This window comes from Sarcophilus harrisii, chromosome 1 (genome assembly GCF_902635505.1).
Source record: "Sarcophilus harrisii chromosome 1, mSarHar1.11, whole genome shotgun sequence".
Classification (NCBI taxonomy): Eukaryota; Metazoa; Chordata; class Mammalia; order Dasyuromorphia; family Dasyuridae; genus Sarcophilus; species Sarcophilus harrisii.
The window spans coordinates 605,004,445-605,016,198 of NC_045426.1; positions in this window are offsets into that span (position 1 = coordinate 605,004,445).

The following is an 11,754-nucleotide window of genomic DNA, read 5'->3' on the forward strand; positions in this document are numbered from 1 at the left end:
TAAAACCTTCTTTTCCAACTTTTCCCCTCATTCCCCCTACTCAATACATGTTAAATATGTTAAAGTATATGTTAAATACAATATATGTATACATATCCATACAGTTATTTTGCTGTATCAGACTTTGAAATAATGTAAAATTAACCCGAGAAGGAAATCGAAAATGTAAGCGGACAAAAACAGAGGAATTAGAAATGCTATGTAGTGGTTCACACTCATTTCCCAGAGTTCTTTCACTGGGTGTAGCTGGTTCTATTCATTATTGAACAAATGGAACAGATTTGGTTCATCTCATTGTTGAAGAGGGCCACGTCCATCAGAATTGATCATCATATAGTATTGTTGTTAAAGTATATAATGATTTCCTGGTCCTGCTCATTTCACTCAGCATCAGTTCATGTAAGTCTCTTCAGGCCTTTCTGAAATCTTCCTGGTTGTCTTTCTAAGTTTTTTTCTAGTTCTATTCTGGTCCTATGACCTCTCTGGGTCTCAGTTTCCTTATCTATGAAATGAAGAAGTTGAACCAAATGACCTTTAAGTTCCCTTTAAGTCTTCTCTATGATCCTATAATTTTACAGCTCTATAATTAGCCCCGTTCCCCAATTTCAAAGGGTCAGTCAAGTCCAGTAATCATAGGATTCCATCATTATTTCTCTTCAGTCCAATTAAAGGGAACTATGGGTTGTGGTGGTGGGAAATTGAGAGGCTAATGCAATACCCAGATCTATTCATTCAAAGATCTGAAAGCACTTTATGAACTTTGGGTAAGTGTCATTGAGTCTATGGGATTGGAACATGTGGTTCTTATTACCAGAATCCCCTCTCAAACTGGCCACAACTGAGAAAAATTATGAGACTCTGCCAAAGTAGGAGTATAGTGTGGAACATCATATTATTCAACTATCAAAGGAAAAGGGGGTCAGGAATTGTGTTTTGAACTAGTCCCATTTTTAGCCATATGGGAATTGAGACAAATGAAATGATTTTGTATCATCTCCAAAATGTTGGTAGGAAGGGCAAAGGAGGGTTATCATATCCTATCAGTAGTTTTGAGTGTTTTAATGAAAGCTGTGGATTTTGATAAATAAGATTTATTTTACGAACTGCACATAGGTATCCAGTGGTGAAATTTTTGTTACTTCTTCCATTCATTTGGCATTTTTTGGTATAGTTACATATGCTACCATGTGCTCATGTCTTATATTCATGATAGGATTTTAAATTTATCAAGGGGAATACATTCTACAATTCTTTCTGTACTTAATAATACTTAGTCTTTTCACAATCTGATTTCCACCTCCTCTCTCCCTTTTCAAATATATTGCAAAGCATTCTCCTCTGGGCACTATATAGTCCAGTCAAAGGGACATTTTGCTGTCTACTACATGCACATGACATTTCATTTCTCATCTCTGAGTCTTTGCATAGAAAGCTACCCCTGTACCTAAAGTGCATTTTGTTCTCACCTCCATCTCTTAGAATCCCTGGCTTCTCTCAAAGCTCAACCCAACATGACATCTAACATGAGATTTTTTCGACATCCCTTCCCCTCTCTTCTTTGTGCCATTTACAATGATTTCAAAGTCACTGATCAAAAGATTAATTAGCACAGGACTAAACACAAATCTATGAAATATAGTAATCACATAGTAGATAGATATAGAAAAATCTATAGATTAATAAATAGATGAAAGATGAAAGAAAGGTAGATAGAGATACCTTTAATTTCTATGTGTATCTATATATATCTGGGGTATAAGCTGTTTGGGGAGACTAGCACCCCTAGTATAAGGGCTTACTGAGACTTTTTGAGGGCTGTTTATTTATCTTTGGTGTCCACTTGTTTTCTCATTCTCACCAGTGGCTCCACGAAGTGGGAGCATATAATGGGGCCACACCTTGTACAACCATGTCAACATATAGGCTGAACAAAGCTGAGAGTAACAAATGGACTCCAAACCCATTGCTAAGGTAGGGGGATTTCACCCTAAGCATGTGAAAACTTCCCCTGTAGAAATGGGTAAATAAGAACAATTTGTTCCAATAGCCATGAAGGTGGCTGAAGTAGGCTCTTTATAGTGTTTAAAACTTGTTCAGATATTGAAGACACCAATGTCATCCTCTTTATCAGACTCTCACCAATTGTTTGGACTTTTGTCTTGCCATTTTTTGTTGGTCTCTGGAAGAGAGACCAAAGCTGATGACTTTGTGCAACTTTTCTTCACTTAAATCCAATTCATGCATGAGTCAAGACATCAACTTGCAATGTCATTGCAAAACAAAGGACAAAGAACATTTATCTACTTCCCTCCCTCTCACTGTCTGTCTGTCTCCCCCTTCCTCTGTCCTTCCCTTTCTCTCCTTCTCTATCTCTCTTTTCCATGTGTATGTATGTACTCTATGTACATGCATATATGTATCTATTATATGCATTTTTGCCCAGATCTGTGATTTATTACTTTATTAGTGACTGTCTTCCACTAACAAAACAGAAAAACAATTACTTTTCAACTCAGTGTCTTACAGAATTGTCTTGGACACTGAAAAGCTGTCATATAGACTAATCTTGCCCAATGTTAGAGGCAAGACTTGAATTCATTTTCCAAAATCACTTGGCTGCATATCTACTTATATGCATGCATGTTTTCACCACCACCACCACCAGCTCTTTCAGGGTAGAGACCATTTCTATTGGCTTTTAAAATTACAAAAAAAATATACATATTCAATTTGTTAATCCTTTTTTATTTTATTAACGTATGTTTTTAGGAAAATGATATTCCTCTGAGTGTTGCTTTAGTAACATCCAGAAATTTTTAATATATTGGTTTATCATTATTATTGTCTTTCAGATAATCATTGGTTTGTGATTTGTTTTTTGACTTATTTCCTCTTTAGGATATTTTTAAGTCTCCATTTTATTTTATTTTTTATTTTTGCCCTCTAAACTAATGAAACATAAATTTTTATTGTATTATAATCTGTAAAGAACATATTTATCCTTTCTGCCCTTGTATATTTGTTTGCAATATTTGTTCCTCTAACATATGGTCAGTTTTTGTGAAAATTCCATATGATGCTGAGAAATGCATATATTCTTCAGTAGTTTAATTTAGAAAATGAAATACATTTTTTTTAGCTTTAATTTCATCAGCAGGTTATTCAATTCTATATTGTTCGTTCTTGTCTTTCTGTTGAATTTGTCCAAAACAGAGTGACAAAAGTCTTTGGCTATTATTCTATCACTTTATGTCTTCTAACAATTCAGTTAATTTTTTCCTTTATGAATTTTTGTGCTAATTCACTTGGAGGATAAAGTTCATATTTATATTGGGTCATTGTTTATGATTCCCTTCACTACATGTCTTGGCATTTGAAATATAAGGTTGTCTGTTTTGTTTTTGTTATTCTATAATAAATCTGTGGATTATTTCAATTAGAACATTTGTTTTCTCTGTTTAGAAGTTCTGCACAGTTTTCTTAAATTATTTATTATAATATAGTATAAGATAATATATTAATATTATTATAATAATTTATAATAAAATAATATTAATATAATGTTATTATATATTTTTATATTATTTCCTGCATCAGATTTTTTGATTAAGAAGTGTTCTTCTGAGGGTCTATAAAATTTAAGCTGTATCTTCAAGATTAATGTGTTTTCATTGTATAGGGATTATGTGTGTTTTTAATGTTATTGAATTTTGCTTCTTTTCTTCCTCTTGTTATTCTTTGCAGTATATTTGTATTCCTAATCAGTTCTCTCTTTCACTTCTATGAAAATATTTGCCAGTATGGATTCAAGTTTTTTTTTTTAATTTTATTTTACTATTTATTGTATGCCTATCATAAATTTGTCTCTTTTTCCTTTTCAGAAAGACCCTTATTTCTTTCTGGAATTATCTGGAAACATTCTATTATGGTTTTTTACTCTTGTGACAATCAGAGATGCTGGCAAACTTTGAGATGTCTTGGTGAGCATCTTCCTTTCTATTTTACAATCTTCTCTGTTGGTTTAATTGCTTGTATTCTCAATTTTTAGTTTAGTTTTCTTTGATAGTTTTCAGTCCTTTTTCTTAGGTTACTCATTTTCCTGCTCCTTTACTCTGGAGTTTGATCTCAAATCTGTCTCAGCCTCTTCCTACTTTGAGGAATATTTTTTTTTTAAATCAGTCTCATTCTCTATCCTCTTCTGGAGTGGGGGGCACAGAACTAGCACTAGTTGTATATTAGTCCCCTTTTTTTTTCAGGTCTAGTGCAGTCTGCCTTCCCATATAGACTGGCGCCCTGCCTAATTCTCTTTTTTCCTTTTATTCTCTGTCTGCACACCAATGTAGAACGCTATTGTCCCAGGTAAAACGCTATATACTTTCCTATATCTCTTCCTGTTCTAGAAGTGGGTGGGCTGAGTTGTTATCACATAATGGTGGGGTAAATGGCAAGATAAAGGTTTTTCAATAGAGATTGTAGATGCAAGGAAATTCCTGTTTCAGCAAGAAATGGATCCCAAAGAACAAGCTGTTGGGTAGAATTGTTCACCCTGACCAAGGATGAGGCTAATAGGGTGGTGGTGGTGGTGGTAGTGAGTGATTAAATTAGGGGTTGTCCATGTATGAGGACTGGAGAAAATGTGTAGTCCTCTATTTTGTCAGTTATGAGACTCAGAAGTTGAGATAACAATTCTATTTTTGTCTTTAAATCTCTAGTATCTCGCATAGTATCATAAATATAGTAGCCACATTATAAAATACTTGCTGACTGATTCCATTTATTTTGATGTGTCATATATTTATTTGGTAGATATTTAAAAGTGTACATATCTCTCCAAATAGAATCTAAGCTCCTTTAGATATGGGACTATTTTCATTTAAAAAAATATTTTATTTAAAAAAACAATAAAAAAGGAAAACAGAACAGAACATTGTCATGTGCCCAGCAGAGCATCAAGTAGGATTCATAATATATAACAATAAATTACCAGTTCAAGAAAGGATATATAATAATAGAAGAAATTATTCATAAATGTCTATCTTTTCATTACTTCCTTGTAAGTTGTTCTTTTGTTCTGTGCTGGACTCTTTTTCCTTTCTTCTTTTTTCTCCCTTTTGTCTCCCATTCCCACCTTCCCCAAGCAGGCTATAGTTAAACAAGGATATAGTTATACATATGTATATATAGACATAGATATAGAGATAGAGATAGAGAGATTGACTATTTTCATTTTTATTTTTGCATCTCCAAACATCTCTCACAGTACCTAGAACATAAATAATTATCGATTGATTGATTGGCTATGTCTCAAGAAATCAGTTGACTGAAAATCAGTCTAATCCCTTAATAACATTCTTTTGTCTCAGTCATAACATCTCAGCAGCAGCATCTCAGTCTAGTCCTGACTACATGAGAGTAAAAATGCTTTTCACAATATCCCTGAAAAAGTGGCCATCCGGGTTTTGCTTAGAGTAATCTCATTAGGATGCATTACTTTCTAAGGCAGCCCCAATACCATTTTCTGGTATATCCAAAAAAACAGGAGATATCCTCTTCCTCTTTACTTTTTGACATATCCCTCCAATTTCTTTTAGTTCTGCCTTTTGGGGTCTTTGTTCTTAACTCTTCTAACCATTTAAGTACTTTAAAACAATTCACATATTCTTAATTGTTTCCCCCCCACCCCAGTTAAACAGATCTCGTTCCTTCAATTGAAGTGCACATGGTATGATCTTAAAATCCTCTATTAATCCTATCTGTGCTGTTCTGGTTATTCTTCAGTTTATGTTATATCTTTCTGAAAATGTTACATTCCAGATGTGGTCTGGTCACGGTGGACTCAGTCATAATACCAAGTGCCTAGGACTATACGTTATGCACCTATTACTTAATGCAACCTAGAACTGGATCAGCCTTTTTATTGCCATATTACACTATGACGGTCCACAATATACTATTTCAGTGAAAACATTTTCTAGCAAAATGGCTTCTTGTCCTTTGAAGCACATTTTTTCACTTCAAATGTAAGACTACATTTAAATTGATTTGAATTTCATCTTAGTAGATTTAGTACAAGATTCTAGTTTGTCAAGATCTTTTTTTAATTCCAATTGCTTTCCAAAATATTAGCTATCTCTCCTCATTTCATATCACCCTCAAATTTGATGAGCATTCAATATATGCCCTTAATCATTTTTAATTTTTTTAAAAGGCCAAGCACAGATATGTGGGGTACAGTAACCAGAGAGTGGCAGAAATAAATTATATTGTGCATATGTACATGAATGTGAATATATGTACATACAAAGCATATGCAACACATGTACACTGTATGTATTTGTGATATTTGTACAAATACAAATGCTTATTTTGTAGGTTTTTATAAGGTTATATATCCGTCCAAATAAAATCTAAGTTCTTTTAGATAGGGGACTATTTTCATTTTTGTGCATGTATACAGTATGATTGTATATGTTTATTTCTTTCCATAATTTCATTTGTCTAGGTCACTCTAGGTAACAAAATTCCCTCTACCAAATCAGATCAGTAATGGCTGATTATTTATCTTATACAGTTTCCCAGGATACTCAGGGGTTAAATAATTTGCTCAAGGCCATAGAGTTAGAATATGTCAGAGATAGATTTTAAATGAATTTTTCTAACTATAATGCCTACTCTATTCATCATGGCATGTCTATAAATGCATATACACACACATATATGAATAGATAGAGTAACTATAATTATATAGCATTTGAAAGTATATACAAATATTTGCTGTCTCACTTAATCCTCATTACATGTAAAGATATTATCACCATTTTATTCTTGAGAAAACTAAGGCTAAGAGGTCAAAGGACATGCATGGCCATAACAATAAAGTATCAAAAGCAGAATTTGAACTTATATCTTCATAACTCAAAGTCATATATGGTATTCCATGTGCCATCTAGTTGTCCACTCTAAAACTTAATTCTTATCTAAAGTAGCTAGATATCATTTGCTATCATATAATCTCATTACTCTTTGAATAAATTTTAGAATACTTTAATCCTTTTAATCTCTATAACTAAGGGAAATTATTCTCTTGTCACAAGCTTAGTATTTCCATGTTTAGTGTAGGCTATGTGGGTATTGTTGATAATTGCTGATAAGCAACAGGAAGAACTTTGAGGAAGAGGTGACCAAAAGCATTGGATATTTAAGGGGATTTCAGGTAAAAATCTACCTCACACTATCTTGCTTTTCTGGAAATGACCAAGTCAATATATTAAAGAGGAAATTGTTGATATGATATTTCTGGGTATTTGTTGGGGATTCCCTTCCTTTCCCACACCTAAATAACGGACTTCCTTTCTAGGGAAGAATTACATGGTGTTTTGAAGTTTTGAGATCCAGAATATTGCCTTTGTTCTCTATCCCCTTTTGAAGATTTTTTTTCCCCCTGCAGAAAATATGAACACTTTTAAAATGCCCCCAATATATTATTTATTGTCTGCTGTCAATAACAGTTTATTCCCAGTTCAAAGTTACTTTCATGCCACTTTATGTTATTCTTTCATTTGATGCAGTTTCCTTATAATGTTGTTCCTGTGAACATGGATCGACTGTTTTTATTCCAACCTACTGAGCCCCTCAATCTCATTCAATAGGGCTAAGTTACTTCTCTCCTAGGTCGCATCTGTAAAATAGAAACAAAAACATTTATTCTACATCTGTCCCTGGACTTGTTGCAAAAAGCAAACCAACAGCCACAACAGCAAACCACATTGTAATTATAATTATAATTATAATCACTATTAGATAAATATGGGGCAGTTAGTGGATAGAATGCTGGCCCTGAAATCAGGAAAAACTTGTCTTCTGGAGTTCAAACCTGGCCTCCGATATTAGTTCTGTGATCCTGGGCAAATCATTCAACCTTCATTCCTCATAAGTATTCATGAGGTATAAAATGTAAAAAGTAAAATGAGGTGGAGGAGGAAATGGCAAACCATTCTAATATCTGTCAAGAAAACTTCAAATAAGATCATTAAAAATTGGATATGATTAAAAAATGACTTAACAACAACCAATATTAATGTGAATATTCATTGTTTTTATAACATACACTTCCAGTGTATATTTTAGAGTTAGGGAGAAATAAAAAATGGATCAAGGAAAAGGAATAAGGATTTATTAAACATTCACAAAGGGCTAGGCACAGCACTAAGTGCTTTACAAATATTGTCTCATTTGATCCTCACAACTTTGAATTATATGCTTTTATGATCGCCATTTTACAGTTGAGGAAACTGAGACAAATAAAAGTTAAATGACATGAGCAGGGATATATAACTAGTGTTTGATATCTGACTTAAATTTAGATCTTCCTGACTCCTGGCCCAGAACCAATTGTTTCACACATTGGTCCTGTGAACACAGGAGTATCTGAGTTCAAATCTATCCTTTGATAAATACAGTACAGTATACACTTAGTAGCTATATACTATAGTATGGTAAATATATACTAGATGTATACATCTAGACAAGTCATATAATCCTTTTTGCCTTAGTTTCCTCATCTTTAAAATGAATTGGAGAAGGGAATGGCACACCATTCTAATATCTTTGCCAGGAAAATCCCAAATAGGGTAATGAAGAATCAGACATGACAGAAAAAATTACTTCACTAAAACTCTGTAGGGAAGCCTTTTTCCGAATTTTCCATTACAATGATGAACACTTTCAGGGGACATACAGCTTCCCTTGCTATGCTTCAAATGTTATCCCTAATAGGGATCAAAAAATGCATGCTTTCAATATGTACACTCTTTGTAAGTCTTAAAACATTATATAAACAACAACTATTATTATTAATTGAAGTCAAAATTCCTGGGATTCCAATCCAGGCTTTGTCATTAATACTTGTGAGATCTTGTCACATCTCCTCTGGATTTCAATATCTTACCCATAAAATGAAGGGTTTGGACAAAAGGACCTCTAAATGTCCTTCCAGCTCTAACTGTGGTTTTATGATTTCTAAAATTAAATTTAACTCTATCAACAAAAGAGACAGTTGCTTTCCTGAAAGTTAATGAGACTTTTATAATAATAGAAGTCAGTCCTTACAAAGATAATACTTTTCTTCTGAGCAACTAAGACTTTGTCTAATTTGTCTCTTTTACTTGTCTTCTAAAATTTGTTCCCTTGTCTAATATTAGATGTCTTAAAAAAATTGGCTTGAACCCATCTTCAAGTCAAGGTGCAAAGTTTATTATAATTGCAATGCCAATTAAAGCAGATTAAGTTCTAAAGTTCTAGCAAAGAACCAGGAACAAGAAGATAAATTTATAGGAAAACATAGAGAGATCTGATTCTTTATGGCACTGATATGCTAATTTTATGGTTCAGAGATAGAATTGAGGAGTAATCTAGTATGCACTTCACCATTTGTCTCACAAACTCTGTCATCACTGACCAACAGATTGTTATTTGGCAGCCAGAAATGTTTGTAGGACTATACTCTAGTATTGCTAAGGACCTAAGATTTTAGGATTATTGATAGACATATTATTAGAACAATAGCACTCCTAAAGTCAGGGGCCCTCAGGATTACTGCTATATTTCCCCTAGAAATGTACTCCTATTTATACTCTATTGAATTCTGTCTCAACATAACAAAGAAATACATGCTAACAGCTATTCTGAGCTATAGTGTTATTTAACATATGTATATTTATAATCATCACCCTGAAGCTATAGTTGCAAACTTCTGACTTCTCTACCTAGAAAAGAGCTACTCTATAACCTACATGCACACAAATCACATATCTTTAAATGTCTTTGGATTACATTTCCCTTTCAGTTGACAAATGAATTCAATTCCCTGACTCCATTTTCCAGTATAATGTTTAATTTTCCTTTTATTTATCTCATTATGGATTCCCAGAACTTATAATCACACACAAACCACACTGTCCAGCAGTAGCTTGTTTAAATTGAGCTTGGGCTTAATGGGTTTTTTCCATGTAATAATGAAATGTAGTCCTTTGTTTTTCCTTCATTTTCTTTGCAGCCAACCTTTTTGTTTTGCAAATTGTAGACAGCTTTGTATTACACTGGAAACCTGTAATGGATTAACAAGGTATGCTGCATATTTGTAAGTGAATTTACCATCTACAGGGAAAGCAATTAGCCTTGGTTTAACTTTCATGGGGAATGTGGAAAGTCATGCCATTAGCTATAATTTCCCCATCTGTGTGTTTTTAATATAAATGTAATAAGTCTTTCTTTTAAACAATGACTTTCATATGAAAATCACAAAGTACTTTGTCAGCCTTGCAAACCACTGGCTTATTTCCCACCTACTTGCTAGAAGGAAGGGTCAGGAAATACAGAATTATAGGATGGCTGGAAGGGAACTTGAAAGTTGTCTGCTTCAAAATTCCCATCTGCTAAGGGAGAAGACTGAGGCCTAGAGGAGAAGGGATTTGCTTAAGCCACATAAAGATGATGAGCAAAGGTAATGTCATGGGATCAAGACATAACAATAAGGTGTGACCTAATTGGAGGAAAGAATGAAATCATGAATTCTCAACCCATCATGGAAACTTAAGATGTCAAATGTGATTCAATGAGACTTTGAAGCCATAGGATTCACAATCATATCTTAGTTCTGACACTAACTACATAGGTGACTTTGAACAAGACTTTGGACTTTCTCAGATTCCTCCTATATAGAATAAGGGGATTGAATTAGATGGATTTTAGCTAAGAAAATGTCATAATTCATTTTTTTATTTTTATTTTTTATTTATTTAATGGCCTTTTATTTACAGGTTATATGCATGGGTAACTTTACAGCATTAACAATTGCCAAACCTCTTGTTCCAATTTTTCACCTCTTACCCCCCACCCCCTCCCCCAGATGGCAGGATGAGCAGTAGATGTTAAATATATTAAAATATAAATTAGATACACAATAAGTATACATGACCAAACCATTATTTTGCTGTACAAAAAGAATCAGACTCTGAAATATTGTACAATTAGCTTGTGAAGGAAATCAAAAATGCAGGTGTGCATAAATATAGGGATTGGGAATTCAATGTAATGGTTTTTAGTCATCTCCCAGAGTTCTTTTTCTGGGCATAGCTGGTTCAGTTCATTACTGCTCCATTGGAAATGATTTGGTTGATCTCGTTGCTGACGATGGCCAGGTCCATCAGAACTGGGCATCATATGGTATTGTTGTTGAAGTATATAATGATCTCCTGGTCCTGTTCATTTCACTCAGCATCAGTTCGTGTAAGTCTCCACAGGCCTTTCTGAAATCATCCTGTTGGTCATTTCTTACAGAACAATAATATTCCATAATATTCATATACCACAATTTATTCAGCCATTCTCCAACTGATGGGCATCCATTCAGTTTCCAGTTTCTAGCCACTACAAAAAGGGCTGCCACAAACATTCGTGCACATACAGGTCCCTTTCCCTTTTTTAGTATCTCTTTGGGATATAAGCCCAGTAGTAACACTGCTGGATCAAAGGGTATGCACAATTTGATAACTTTTTGAGCATAGTTCCAAACTACTCTCCAGAATAAAACCCTTAGTCTTAAAAAGCTTATAATCTACTTATTTTCATCTGAATGATAAAATTGAATATGGTGATAAATGAGGCAAGGACAAAACCTTAAGTTGAACCTTTTCTTTTCAGGAAGAAACCGCTTCCTCCTTTCATCTCCATTTTTTTGGTTACACAAACTGTTCA